A 12,893-nucleotide genomic window follows, 5' to 3' on the forward strand; every position below is an offset into this window, starting at 1 on the left:
AAAGGTTGTGTACTGACTTGGCATGTATTAGCAACAGTAAGCCAAGCTGGACAGAGATTGGGAGTGGAGCAGACTGGCTGGCCAGGATCACAAGAAGCTTATATTTTGATAGGTTAAGCTGTAGATGGTAGTCCTTCATCCAGGTTGAGATATCAATAAGACATGCAAAGACTTTAGCTGATACCGTGTTGTTCTCTGGAAGGAACAATAGTGTGTATCTTTAGCAAAAGAAAAGAACCTATGGGATTAGATGATGGAGCCCAGCAAGATGGTGTACAGAGTGAAAAATAGAGGACCCAGCACCCATCCTTGGGGTACAGCTGTGCATGTCTGATTCACCTTTCACAACTCGCCAGGACACACTGTAGGATCTGCCCGAGATGTAGCACTCAAACCATCCGAGAGCAGTTCCAGTAATGCCAAGGTCAGAGAGGGTGGCAAGAACGATGTTGTGCTTGACTGTGCCTCGAAGGCAGGAGAAAGATCTAGAGGGATCAAATCATATATGGTCGACCACATCTAGTAGAGCTGTCTCAGTCGAGTGGTTGCACTCAAAGCCGGACTGATTGATATCAAGGAATCCATTCTGTACAAGGAAGGAAGAGATGTGGTTAGAAATAGGACGTTCAAGTGTTTTGGAAAGAAAGGAAAGGAGAGAGACAGGCCTGTAATTGTTAACTTGAGATGGTTGTTGTTTTTTTGAAAAGTGTGGTAATCAGAGTGTATTTGAAGAAGGTAGGAAATGTGCCTGAGCTGAGTGAGGTGTTAATGATATGTGAAATTGCAGAGATGAGTGAGATGATATGAGATGAGATTGTCCAAAGGAGATATGAGGGAGCTGTCAAGTGGACAGGTGGACAGGTAGTGGGGTGATTGGAGAGGAGGCCAGAAACATCAATGGCAGAAATTGGAGAGAATATGGAGAATGTTGGGTGATGCCTGGGAGGAAGCATAATGGGTGGCGGTGAGGGTGAAAACTGACTGCTGATAACAGCAACCCTATCCTGAATAAAGGTGGAAAAGTCATCAGCAGACAAGGAGGTTGAGTGAGGAGATGGAGGAAGGTTAAGAAGAGAAGTCAAAGTGGAGAACAGAGAGTGTGTTAATTCCAATAGAACCCTACCTTTGTGGTGATGGTGGCTTAAGAAACGAATACAAGATATTCTTTATTTAACCACATGAGCGTGTGCTGTATTGCTGAGTCTGTGGTTTGGGGTTTTGCTGGTACCCCCTTGTGGTTACAACCTGTATATTTAATTTCCCATTTTGTTTGTACCTGAACCCAAGTTTAGGCACAGCTGACTGGGAGCAGCCAACATCTTTTACAACACTGTGTGCTGGATTTCTTTCTTGAAGGAGATTTAAAATTCTTTCCATTGTTATACCTGACACCCCTCTTGTTGGGGTCCAACAGCTCATTAAGGCCTCTCTCTAAGCTGCAGACTAACTCGCATTTTTAGACTTGTGCTGAAATTTGTTTTAGAAATGAAGGAGGAGTAGAAGGAGGTTGGAAGCATGCTCTGACACAGCAGCCGTGCAACAGGTGACCCCTCAGGACCACGCTGGTTCAAATGGAATGGAACAGTGGGATTTTTAGTTGTTTTAACAGTGGCTTGAGTGCCAATCCTGCCTCCAACATCCAAGCTTTCCCTGCAAGGTGACGCCATCATTTTTTCTCTACTAGATCTGGAAAAAAATAATTCCATAAATAATAATGAAAATAATGTTTTTTGAAAAACGAGAGTTTGCAGCTATTAAACAAGAATTGTTATGTCTGTGATTTGTTTATTTGCAAAGTAAAGAAGCTGTGTGAACATCCTCTAATTCTGGTGATTCCATCATTTTTGCCCAGGATTATACACACACTTGCACACAGTAGGCTCGGTTCACCAAACCTCCACGTCTCTGGATGGTGGTGCCAGTCGCTCCCAGGTGAGGATCGTTGCCGTCCTACCTAGCACTGTGTATCACATGCAACCATTAACACCAAATGTTGAACCTTTGAAGTCTGCTATAAATCAGAAACCAAATACAATACAAAAAGTCACTGCTCACATTCCTTTTTTCCGTGATTGGCACCACAATCATATCAGCATTACGTTTAGCAAAAACAGTCACATCACATGCCAGGATACAAGGTGATGACGTACCCAGAGGCAATTCTAGGGGTCCGAGGCAAAAAACTCCAAAGGGCCCACCCACTCACCCTCTACATAGTTAAGTCTGTGAAAATTATTTTAGTAATGTCTAAATTAATAAGCTCACCAGGGACAATTTAATAAAAACAATTCCTTTATTTTAATTTTGTGAAAAACAGACTATATAAATAAAACAACACAATGAAAAAACAACATTTTATCAAAAATAATAATAATGAAACAGAGTAAATTTTAAAAAGTATAAATAAGTTTAAAAGAAAGTAAAATACAAAATAAATGTATGGTGAACATGATAATAAACATAAATACAAATTACATGTTGTACCAGCAGGGCGGCACGGTGGTGCAGTGGTAGCACCGCTGCCTCGCAGTTAGGAGACCCGGGTTCGCTTCCCAGGTCCTCCCTGCGTGGAGTTTGCATGTTCTCCCCGTGTCTGCGTGGGTTTCCTCCCACAGTCCAAAGACATGCAGGTCAGGTGGATTGGTGCTTGGTGTGTTTGTGTGTGTCCTGCGGTGGGTTGGCACCCTGCCCTGGATTGGTTACTGTGTTGGCTGGGATTGGCTCCAGCAGACCCCCGTGACCCTGTATTCGGATTCAGCGGGTTAGAAAATGGATGGATGGATGTTGTACCAGCCATTAAACTCAGCCCCTTTGTTTTGGACCCGTCGGTGGTACCGAACAATAATGCAGCATGTTTAAAACACTGCCTAAAATCCTTCATTTCCTAATTGCTGTTATTACAGTGCAGTAATAACAGGCCATATTGCGTACCTCAATACCACGCTGTAAAGTTTTTCTTTCTTCCCTTACTACTAGGGTGTTGTACCATGTTAGCCATTATGAATGTAGTTAGAAGTCAAGCAGAATGACCCCTTTTATTGGCTAACTAAAAAGATTATAATATGCAAGTTTTCAAGGCATCTCAGTCCCCTTCTTCATCTTATATCATACAATCTTACATCTTGCCTGAAGAAGGGGCCTGAGATGCCTTGAAAACTTGCATATTATAATCTTTTTAGTTAGCCAATAAAAGGGGTCATTTTGCTATAATTTTCACTTTCTTCCCTCAAAGATGGACGAATTGCTGCATCACAGCAACACCTGCCCTGACCTCCCTCATGGCTTTCTTGAACGTCATGATTCAATTGTGTACAATTTGACGGAAAGACTATTATCTACTAAATGAGTGAGCCATTTCAGCTGTCAAATGACACCACATTTCTCTTCTATATTTCAGAATTGAATGTTTTTTGTAAAGATGTTTTTGATTCTTGCTACCACTGGTGTTCTAATGTGGATACACAGTATTATTTCTATACCAAATGTACATATTCTGACAGAGTAAGACCTGCCATTGAAAATAATACTCAGTCCAAGGGTCTTCAATAATTGATATGTATGCTGTGGAGACTTATTTGAAAACAATATAATCCGAGAAAAAAAATCCTGCTTTTTTTAAACTGCTTCAAAACAGTAGAACTAGAAATATTAATTATAGATATTTCAGAACAATTTTCATCTGGGTATTCCTGACACATTCAATGACACTTTTATACTCTTTGGAAGCTTACTCCGACATCTGTGAAGATAAGAGTAATATTCAAAACCAGTAACGGCGCACAGCACGAATACACTGGACTTGAGCACTCCTAGTTCTCATCCTCTTTGTCTGTACGTTTAGCATTCGTTTTCTCAGAGGTTGATGCGCTTGATGCTTCCTGAGCAGCTCTTCTTTTCTCCACCTTAGCGGCCCGCTTCTTCTCTTCTTTCATCGGCATCTTTTCACGTTAAAACTGATTAAGTCAGTGTTTGTGTTGCAATTGCTTAGTAAGTTTTGTATAATTTTTCACTTAAGTTGGCACTTAAGTCTTCCACCTGCCTCAAGAATGATTTAAGATATGAAGGGGTAAGGGAAGTAATGGAGAAGGTGGTAGGGAATGAGAACGGCATCTGTACGCATGCGCCACACGGCCACCCTGCTGCCGAGAGTTGATTCTACAATAAAATAAAATAAAATAAAAATAAAAAGATCAATCATCACCCTAAAGCGGATAGTAGACGTCACGTAATATATATGTACCAAATTTCAGGTCAATAGTTCAAACGGGTGGCACCGTGGCGCAGTGGTAGCACTGCTGCCTCGCAGTTAGGAGACCCGGGTACTCCCTACGTGGAGTTTGCATGTTCTCCCCGTGTCTGCGTGGGTTTCCTCCCACAGTCCAAAGACATGCGGGTCAGGTGCAGTGGCGATTCTAAATTGTCCCTAGTGTGTGCTTGGTGTGTTTGTGTGCGCCCTGCGGTGGGCTGGCGCCCTGCCCGGGGTTTGTTTCCTGCCTTGCTCTCTGTGTTGGCTGGGATTGGCTCCAGCAGACCCCCATTACCCTGCATTTAGGATATAGCGGGTTGGATAATGGATGGATAGTTCAAACGGTTTGTGAGGTGATTTAAAATCCTGGACAGACAAACAGAGAGTCATGGTAGCGTATTACGAGGTGTGATCAAAAAATACAGTGAATGTTTTAAAAAAGAAAAATTTATTGCAGTAAAAGATTTGCCCAACCTACTTATAACGTTTGTGTGCACTAATGTGAGCTTTACTATCATTTTTTTGAGACTTTCAAATTTTAGTACTTTCATTATCTTTAGCCTGCTCTGTATCACGCCAACATTTTGGAATTCTTTATGACGTTCTACTTTGTCATCTACTCTTTGTCTTTTATTTCCGGTCCCGGGCGTGGTTAAATCTCTTGGCACAAAGTCTCTCTGAGAAAGTCACGTCTCGTCTCTCTTCCCAAGATGTTTTTATTATAATAGAGTTTTGTTTTACTAATGGATCTGATTATTTCTTCACTCCAGACATCAGCTATTTTCTTTGGCTCCATTGGTTTGTTCAGAGTGAGACTTTCCTCCCGATTCTGAACCCCTCTAATTAAGTTTGCCCATCTTAATCAAATCAACATTATAGACCCACTACTACTTTCCACTATACTTTTCTTCTATTCTTGTTTATTTTTTACAGTTTTTTTCTTCTAGGCATTTAAGTCCTCGTCATGATTTATGAAAATGGCACAGATTACATTTTAAAAAATAACTTTCATCACAGACACTCTAGCAACGGTGAACGGGGGCCGCTTTGGGAAATTTCCAGCTGTCTCATTGTAGAATGGGTATGTTACGTTTCATGGGAGTTTCCCACAGAAGTGTCATTTTAATGCATACCCATGTAAATAGATGCCCTGAAGTGCTGACGGTTCTCCTTGTGAGAGACAGCCATCGGTATCCTCCCTTTGCAACCAAACCAGTGCTTTCTTCGAGGAAGAGCTTCAAAGCAATCTCAGCAGCTCTCACCACAAACTCTCACAAAAGAACTTGTTCAGGTTCCAGATCTGCATGGGTGTGGTTGACAGATTGAGATTGATGAGTCGCTGCAAATAGTTAAGCAAAAATATAAATTAATAACCACCAAACTACACAATAAGAAAAAATAAGCAAGAAATAAAACCAATCGCTTGCACTTAAACCAGAAGTGGTCAGTCCTGGTCCTGGAGGGTCACGATGGCTACATCTCCAACCAACTTCTTAATGGAATTTTAAATGAATGTGTATGAGAGTTTAGCATTAAATGGCTACTTTTAATGGTGTACTTGTCATAGTTTGCCTGGAAACTTTCAGTTTATTGTGGCAGACGACCGGAGAGCTTACCCCACCACGACGCCCCAGTGATGGAAGGAGCAGGGGAAGCGACATATTGGGGACGATACCTCACCCAGAATATGAGAGGGCGACCCCTGTGAAGCACATCGGGACTATGGGCTTGGAGCTTGGAAGCTCAGCCCTGTTGGGGCCTGTGGTTAACTCCTGGGGGTGCCTGGACAATTCGAGAGCCCTGGACTGCAGCACTTCACTGCTCTGTGCTGTAATAACAATTTATTTCTTGTATAACCCAAAATCACACCAGGAATACCTCAATGGACTTTAACAGGCCCTGTTTTTGACTGCCTTGACTCTGTAATTAGACATGAAAAAAAAAAAACTCCCCCCCCCAAAAAAATGAAAGAAATCTTAGAGAAGGAAATTCACCTTCCTTGTAGGTTGGGTAAGCAATGGGTGTCAAAAATGTGGTAAATAAGATGCACAAAACATGACACAAGCAGTTCTTTTCAGAGGACTAGATGGCCAGTTTATCATGGCCACCTCAGAATTGCAATCCAACAGTATAAACTACTTTGTTCTTGCACCGAAGTGCTTCTCACCAAGTGTAGGCATAGAGCGACATGACATCTCTGAAAGCAAAATGCAAGAATAGATTATACAATTCACTAAATAATGAACTATCACAGTTCAAAACAAAAACAAAGAAGGAATAATTGAAAAATAAATGAAGAACATCAATATTTGTAAATCAACTAATTGAAGAACCACGGTCAGATTGTTGAAAAGGAGTCAGACAAGCCAGACACAGTCAGAGTCCTCAGCTAACAAGCTATCTTCCCACTATTGGCCACTCTACAGCTGAGTCAGGGCTGGTGTCGGCCAATCTGAAGAAAAGACCCTTCTATCTGATGATTTCAGCACTCCTTTATATCTGAGATGATTTTTCCATTGATGGCAAACAACTTGGCAGAGGTGCAGTGGCACCAAATCCACATGAGGATACCGAGAGGAGAAACAGAATAGGTGAGGGTTAGTATCCAATTATAACTCTCATGTTACTTTAGTACTAATGACTAACAACAGAGATGCAGTCTGTACAGTTAATCAGCAGCTCTAGTCAGGGTATGCTAAACTGAAGTAGTGAGTCTTCAGTCTTGATTTAAAAGCTGAGACTTAAGGGGCATCTGTTATAGCAGCAGGCAGACCATTCCACAGCTCCGGGGACATGTAAGTAAAAGCTTGACTTCCTACTGTTGGAAATGTAAGCAGTCTGGAATCTAGAGATCTCAATGTGCATTCTGCTTGTAAGTCATGATAAGTTCAGATAAGCAAGCAGGGCCTTGGCCATTTAAAACTTTGTATGTTAAAAGGAAAATTTTCAAACTGGCCCTAAACTTAACTGGAAGCCAGTGTAAGGACTTAAAAACTGGAGTTATGTGTTTGCATTTCCATGTTCTTGTTATAATTCCTGCAGCAGCATTTTGAATTAACTGAAAGCTGCATAATGAATGCTTTTAACAGCCAGTGAACATACTGTAGTTAGTTAGTAGTTAATCCTACTAGAAATACATTGAAATAAATGAATTATGTGGCCACCAGGGGGCACACCCGCTCCCCAAACCCAACACAGACAGAAACCAGGCACAAGTCCAGTTACACACACGTCTTTATTTCAGTGGGAAACGCTTTTCCTTTTGTTTCTCGCCAGCACCAAGAACAATACAAAGCAGAGCAACAAAAGAGCACTCCTTGCCTTTCTTCCCGTTTTTTGTCTTTTTTCTTCTCTGCCTTCTCTCCTCCATCACCAAGCCTTGTCCTTCTTCCTCCCGACTGTGACTCTCCAAATGAAGGCAGAGAGTACTCCAGGCGGCTCATTATCATTATTTGGATGTACTCCCAAGGTGTTGCCCAAAGTAGGGCTCACAGAACCCAACAGGGCTGTGCCAAACTCTAACTCCTGTAGGAATCCAAGGCGCAACTGCAACCTAGCGCTCCGGGGGTGGCAGTGCCCTGTCCACATCTGCGTCCCTGGTCCTTCCTTTATGACAGACCTCTGGCCAGAAAAGGGTCCTGGCTGTCTGTCATAATTAATTTCTGAGTAGACTACAAATTTAGAAGATATCTTAATTTTTCAATATTTTTAAGATGGAAAAAATGTTTTGGATAGTTTTGTAATGTGCAGTTAAAATGATTTGCTCTTGTCAAACACCTAGATTGTGGGCTAATTCAATAAAACTAATGAAAGTTCCAACTGAGTTAAATAACGACAAAATATTGCGGCAACCAGCATCATTCCCTCCAATAAGTAACGTTTTTGTTTTATCTGCATTCAAAGACATATAGTTCTCATCCATCCACTCCTTTAAACTCACTAACACATCTAATTAAGGACAACTTTACAGAAACATCATTTGGTCTAAAAGAAAGGTACAACTGGGTGTCATCTGCATGTGAGTGAAAATTAAAATTACATTTTTCTAATGACAGATCCCAGTGGAAGCATGTAAAGTGAAATGATGAGCCCTGCGGGACACCATATTGAACTTTTATATATAACTAGACATTAATCCCATTACAATAACGGGCGCTAGAAGAGTAGTGCATGAACATTAGTAGGAACAGTCTATATTAAATGGCATGGGACCATGACCTCATTCTGTTTCTTGTCTTAATTTTTTTTTTTTGTCAGAAATATTTTTGCAAGAAGCCTAAAGTAAAACAATAATAAAGATAAAATTGAAACGTATATGACAATACAGTAAGTATAATTAATATTGCCTTAGTGTAAAACTTTGTAACAATCTGTAAGACACAATATCTGAAGAAGATATTTAGGTAAAATTTTCTATTTTTTTACATCATGAAATTTTTCTATACAATTTCATTATAGACATTTCTTGTAAATATCCTGTCTGAGTTTGGCAACAGTTTGCCTTGTTCAGGAATCTCTACAACCTTGACAACAACATCTGGAAAACGTCTAACTCTTGATAATGCAACATATAACTGACTGTGGCTGAATACTGGTTCTGGCAAGTAAATGCCAACTTTTTCTAAGGTTTGCTCTTCTGAGTCTTTCTCTTTTAGCGTTTTTCTGACGCTCATTTTCTTTTTCTTCAATCGATCTATTTGCTCGTATTTTTCTTTGTCTTTCAGCCTTTCTTTTGATGATGTTTACTTGTTGAGCTGACCGTTCTTCCAGGAGATGTTGCTTATATAGGATTTGATGATCTGTGTCTTTTGTCCTACTTGACGTGTCCTCTTTTTTTTTGGTGGCATGTTGTTAGTAGATACGTCCGTGATATTTTCTCTTACAGTAATACTAGCTTGTATGTGGCTGTAATATGCATCACTGTATTGTGTGTCATTAATTTTCTCTCGCAGTAATACTGGTTTGTATTTCCGTAAAATTCCTGTAATTTTCTCTGACAGTAATACTGGCTTTGATGTCCGTAATATGACTTTAATTTTCTGTCACAACAGTGGGCAACCAGCAGAGTGTCCCCAGCATCAGATGTAATGTGTATCGTTTAGCTGATAATCGTGCCCGTGGCGTCTCTCCACCAAGTACTGTTTAGTTCCCCAGCAAGTATTTTAATCTGTGCCGGCGTGCAGCTGATTATTGTATGTGTGGCGTCTCCCCAGCAACGGATTTTATGTGCGCGGCCGCGACTACCCAATCAGCACTCTCCCCAGCAATGGTGTCCTTTATTTCTTATCATGCGCGGCCGTGGCAAGGCCATTCACTGTGTGCCCAGCTTCCAGTGTGTGCGCTTTATTTGCTTATCTTGCGCGGCAGCGGCTAGGTCAGGGGTCCTCAATCACGGTCCTGGAAAGCCGCAGTGGCTGCAGGTTTTTGCTCCAACCCAGTTGCTTAATAAAAAGCACTTATTGCCAAAGTAACACTTCTGCTTCACTTTAGTGATTTTGAGCCCTTATTGCTTAATTTTGTCTTAAACAGCTATTTTAATTGCTCCTTATTATCAATAACATGCAAATGACAAGAGAGAGCAGCATTTCTCCATTTAGCTTATTTACATTTACACCTCTGTGTGTATTTATCTGCACCATTGGGTTTAATTAAATACTTGGAAGAAAAATGAAGAGAAAAAAAGTGAAGGACTGAGAACTACTCGTCCATTTTAGCCTTCAAATCATTTGCATGATAGAAAGGGAAAGAAAATCTAGGATATGAGAATGACCTGACATAGCAGAGTTAATTTAATTTCATAGCTTGTCAGTGCTTTATTGGCAAGAATTGCTTTCTAATTAAGCAACCAGGTCAGAACAAAAACCTGCAGCCACTGCGGCCCTCCAGGACTGGGATTGAGGAGCCCTGGGCTAGGCCATTCACTGTGTGCCCGGCTTCCAGTGTGTGCTTTATTTGCTTATCTTGCACGGCGGAGCCATGCACATGGGCACGGAGCCATGCACATGGGCAGGGCACGGTGCAATGCGTGGCACGGCCCGCACATGCGCACTTCACCAGAAGACACACACACACACGGACACCTGGACGCACAGAGGGGTTTTATTAAAGAGGATGATGATGAAGCCAGTCCAGTGGAATGGTGAAAGATCCATGCAATGGTATTTCCTAAAGTGGGCCTCCTGGCTAGATGTTATTAGGCACATGAGGTAACTTGCAAAAAGGTGTCAACCAAACCAGAGACAATGAATAGACTGATTATGATAGCAAAAAACAACTGAGTGCAACATGAAATAACGTGTGTTACTTGTATGAGTGCAACCAAAAAAAAAAACTAAACTAAAATATACTTCTTTTTTTACTGTTCTACCTCAGATTTTTACTTGAAAGCTTTAAGAGGATAAAGCTAGAGATTTATGGAGACCAGTAATGCAACCTTTGCACTGTTAATTTGATTTACTTTAAGTAACTGCAGTTATTTCATTGAAAACGTTTTAGTTTTAATTAAGGAAATTTTGTATGTTGTGACTGGAGGCCAGGAAACAGGTGAGACACTGCAAAAGTTTGGGGTACCAGCCTGGTAAGCTGGTTTATTTCTGAACTCAGAAAAGGTAGGAAATAGGAACACAAAAACTGAAAAGTAATCAAAGAATATCGGCTCAAATGCACATAATCACTCATCTGAGCTCCTGTCTCCTCCGTGGTCCTCTCAAGACAATGCCATCTACCTGGGGTTCTGATTTTTATGTTCCTGGGACTAGAATGGATAGGACTGTCTTCTGACCTCACTGGGGGTGTCTCCTGGGCTGTGGAAAAAGGAGAGGAGACCGTTAACGACAGTGTCCCCTCTCGTCAGAGAGTGGAAATTATTTACCTCGGCTGAGCTGGTTGGGGAGCCCTCTGGTATGCATACGTGGCAATGTATATTTCTTGCATGTGTTCTTTGTTTGTTAATAAGAAATTGAATTTTAAACTCTAATGAGCATGGGCGGCACGGTGGCGCCAGTGGGTAGTGCTGCTGCCTCGCAGTTAGGAGACATGGGTTCTCTCCCTGCTTTGAGTTTGCATGTTCTCCCCGTGTCTGGGTGGGTTTCCTCCCACAGTCCAAAGACATGCAGGTGAGGTGCATTGCGATTCTAAATTGGCCCTAGTGTGTGCTTGGTGTTTGTGTGTATGTGTGTCCCGTGGTTGGCTGGCACCCTGTCCGGGATTTGTTCCTGCCTTGCTCCCTATGCTGGCTGGGATTGGCTCCAGCGGACCCCCGTGACCCTGTAGTTAGGATATAGCGAGTTGGATAATGGATGGATGGATGGATATTTTTGGCTACATCGCCCAGCTCCACAGTTATAACACACAAGTTTTAGCAGCCACTTCCATAATTGAGGTCTTGAATATTGTCCATTTGGAGTCAATGTCCCCAAACCTCACTCTGCACATGGGGCACGTGGGAGAAGTTCCTTCAGGCAGTAGAAGTTGAACTCATCACAAATGTAAGTCACAGTCAGGAACACTTGGGAACTATCTAAGAACATCTGGAATCTGTAGCTGTAGACAGAGAAGTCTGGGCTGACCAGTGTGGTCTGCTGCCACAATAACTCTCACCTGGAGAAGCGATTTGAGAAGATGACATGAGATCTAGCATAGAGATAGCTTCAAAGTTCCAGGAATCTGCTCTGTAAAACATTGCATCTTGTCTTTTAATATCTTTTATTTGTCAGCGTCTCTTGTTTATAATCTGTCTCTTCTCAGTGCAATGTGGGAAACTCCAGCTTCTGACAGCCAGCTGTGGATTTGTGTGTTCCTGTTTACAGAAAGAACAGAACATGCTGAATGCTGGATAATGGATGCTCTCATTGGGAAAAAAAAAATGTTGTTTGTCTCCTTCACTTTGATTTGGCAGTAGGCAGGATTCATTGTTTTTCCTTTTTTAATTGTCCTTAATTTTTAGCAGTAGACTTCCTCGCAGTACAGAAGTTTCCTTTCACACCCTAAAAACATTTTAGATGCTGCACAGACAGTACATGCAGGGTTGATCCAATGTTGTCAGAAAAGGCTCTGGATCCACATGATCTTTAAATGGACACATGACACCATATCATTGACTAATTGGCATGAAAGGCACTATATAAGATAGACAGGCAGATGTGAATGACACTATATAATATACTGATTGGCATGAAAGGCACTATATAAAATAGATAAATAGATATCACTTTAAATAGATAGATAGCACTTTACTTGTCCCAGGAGGGAAACCTGAAATTATGATTGATGCTATTCTTTAAATGAAGGACATTCCACTAAAATATACTCTAATGTTGCATTGTAGGATTAAGTGGCATCAGAGAGGTGAAACAAAAGTGCAATAAATCTTTATTTTATATAGTATTAATATTTTTGCAAAATAAGACAAAGTAATTAACAAAATAATTTTGAGTAACAACATATAAGATAGACTTTACAGAAATTACTTCATTGAATACCCATATAAAAATAAAATGTGGATTACATATAGACATTACAATAAAATAAGACAGTCTATCTATCTATCTAATCTAATATATAAAGCAGAGTCAATGTATGCATATGTGTTTGTATGTATATATGTTTGTTTGTCCGCCATACAAATCTGCACCGGGCGTCCGATTGC

This window comes from Polypterus senegalus, chromosome 14 (genome assembly GCF_016835505.1).
Source record: "Polypterus senegalus isolate Bchr_013 chromosome 14, ASM1683550v1, whole genome shotgun sequence".
Lineage (NCBI taxonomy): Eukaryota > Metazoa > Chordata > Cladistia > Polypteriformes > Polypteridae > Polypterus > Polypterus senegalus.